Consider the following 2500-nt stretch of genomic DNA (forward strand, 5'->3'; position numbering starts at 1 on the left):
CTCCACTCAACAAGAAAGGTAAAATTTGAATGCAGTCAAGTTTGTTAGACAAAGTGCTGCATCTCTTAGATTGCAATGCCATGCTCTCAAAACAAACATCAATAAAAATGCCCTGTGTGAGGATTGAACTCACGACCTTCAGATTATGAGACTGACGCGCTACCTACTGCGCTAACAAGGCTCCTGCCTTATTTGCTTCATTTTTGAAATGGTGGGATTATTTTTGTTTAACAAAATAATGTCAGTGAAATGTTTTTTTTTATATTATATGAAACAGTGAAGGACGCAATCAACATCTTCCCATATGGTCTAGCGGTTAGGATTCCTGGTTTTCACCCAGGCGGCCCGGGTTCGACTCCCGGTATGGGAATACAACCTTATTGCTGTTTTAAGACAGATTCAAAAACAGAGGACCAAAAGATAATAATTGCAGCCAAGTGTTTCCTTCTGTCTGATTGGTACCTGATGTGGTCCCAATTGCACATGTGTGTTGCTTCTTCCAGTTATGACAATATTTATGCCATTAGCATTTGTCTTTAACTGAAGACAGGTAAAATTTAAGATGTCCTGAATCTTTGTGAGAAATGGAATTGTGGCTCTATGATTGCATTGCAAAGCTCTGAGGGAATAAAATCACAAAGAAGACTAGAACAATGCCTTGTGCTCCACTTTCTTCTGTATTGATTCCAATTCAGAGAAATAAATTATCACAATTCCCACTATTCTTGCTCTGAAATCATTCAGAAATAAACAAAAGATTGAGGGCACATGTCATCTTAGAAACAGAAAACTCCACCAATTCTTAGAGGAAAAATTTCCAAATGTTCTATCAATATTGTAAGTAACAGAATAGAGGCTTGGAGATTGCAATGTACCTCTATCAGGGCAAAAAGCATGAAACACAAAATAAAAAATTGTTGTAAATGTGATAAGTGATTTGAACACACCTTTGCCATTAATTAAGGTCTAAAATCCATTGGCGGTAAGATTTCTGAGGACAAAGTTTTGACTATGACCATGAAAAATGATTTCTATTAACTATTTTATATAAATAGGGTCCATCTTGGACAAATTATTTGATATCTTTTCTGATATTGCTGGTCTGAAATCTATTAGTGGTCACGTGAGTTATGAAAGCTTATTTTGAAAAAAAAAAAACAGAATACTCCACTCAACAAGAAAGGTAAAATTTGAATGCAGTCAAGTTTGTTAGACAAAGTGCTGCATCTCTTAGATTGCAATGCCATGCTCTCAAAACAAACATCAATAAAAATGCCCTGTGTGAGGATTGAACTCACGACCTTCAGATTATGAGACTGATGCACTACCTACTGCGCTAACAAGGCTCCTGCCTTATTTGCTTCATTTTTGAAATGGTGGGATTATTTTTGTTTAACAAAATAATGTCAGTGAAATGTTTTTTTTTTATATTATATGAAACAGTGAAGGACGCAATCGACATCTTCCCATATGGTCTAGCGGTTAGGATTCCTGGTTTTCACCCAATACAACCCTATTGCTGTTTTAAGACAGATTCAAAAACAGAGGACCAAAAGATAATAATTGCAGCCAAGTGTTTCCTTCTGTCTGATTGGTACTTGATGTGGTCCCAATTGCACATGTGTGTTGCTTCTTCCAGTTATGACAATATTTATGCCATTATCATTTGTCTTTAACTGAAGACAGGTAAAATTTAAGATGTCCTGAATCTTTGTGAGAAATGGAATTGTGGCTCTTTGATTGCATTGCAAAGCTCTGAGGGAATCAAATCACAAAGAAGACTAGAACAATGCCTTGTGCTCCACTTTCTTCTGTATTGATTCCAATTCTGAGAAATAAATTATCACAATTCCCACTATTCTTGCTCTGAAATCATTCAGAAATAAACAAAAGATTGAGGGCACATGTCATCTTAGAAACAGAAAACTCCACCAATTCTTAGAGGAAAAATTTCCAAATGTTCTATCAATATTGTAAGTAACAGAATAGAGGCTTGGAGATTGCAATGTACCTCTATCAGGGCAAAAAGCATGAAACACAAAATAAAAAATTGTTGTAAATGTGATAAGTGATTTGAACACACCTTTGCCATTAATTAAGGTCTAAAATCCATTGGCAGTAAGATTTCTGAGGACAAAGTTTTGACTATGACCATGAAAAATGATTTCTATTAACTATTTTATATAAATAGGGTCCATCTTGGACAAATTATTTGATATCTTTTCTGATATTGCTGGTCTGAAATCTATTAGTGGTCACGTGAGTTATGAAAGCTTATTTTGAAAAAAAAAAAAACAATACTCCACTCAACAAGAAAGGTAAAATTTGAATGCAGTCAAGTTTGTTAGACAAAGTGCTGCATCTCTTAGATTGCAATGCCATGCTCTCAAAACAAACATCAATAAAAATGCCCTGTGTGAGGATTGAACTCACGACCTTCAGATTATGAGACTGACGCGCTACCTACTGCGCTAACAAGGCTCCTGCCTTATTTACTTCA

General features: G+C 35.5%; 4 non-coding genes across 4 annotated transcripts; 1 reads left to right on the forward strand and 3 right to left on the reverse strand.

Annotated features, from left to right (window-relative positions):
• Nucleotides 1-108: 108 nt before the first annotated feature.
• On the reverse strand, nucleotides 109-181 carry TRNAM-CAU (transfer RNA methionine (anticodon CAU)). Its single transcript has one exon. It is a non-coding gene; the product is annotated as a tRNA-Met (tRNA).
• A 117-nt stretch (nucleotides 182-298) lies between these two features.
• TRNAE-UUC (transfer RNA glutamic acid (anticodon UUC)) lies at nucleotides 299-370 on the forward strand. The gene has a single exon. It is a non-coding gene; the product is annotated as a tRNA-Glu (tRNA).
• A 903-nt stretch (nucleotides 371-1273) lies between these two features.
• Nucleotides 1274-1346, reverse strand: TRNAM-CAU (transfer RNA methionine (anticodon CAU)). Its single transcript has one exon. It is a non-coding gene; the product is annotated as a tRNA-Met (tRNA).
• A 1062-nt stretch (nucleotides 1347-2408) lies between these two features.
• Nucleotides 2409-2481, reverse strand: TRNAM-CAU (transfer RNA methionine (anticodon CAU)). The gene has a single exon. It is a non-coding gene; the product is annotated as a tRNA-Met (tRNA).
• Between the last annotated feature and the right edge of the window lie 19 nt (nucleotides 2482-2500).

Source organism: Taudactylus pleione, unplaced genomic scaffold (genome assembly GCF_031769625.1).
Source record: "Taudactylus pleione unplaced genomic scaffold, aTauple2 ptg000248l, whole genome shotgun sequence".
NCBI classification, from domain to species: Eukaryota; Metazoa; Chordata; class Amphibia; order Anura; family Myobatrachidae; genus Taudactylus; species Taudactylus pleione.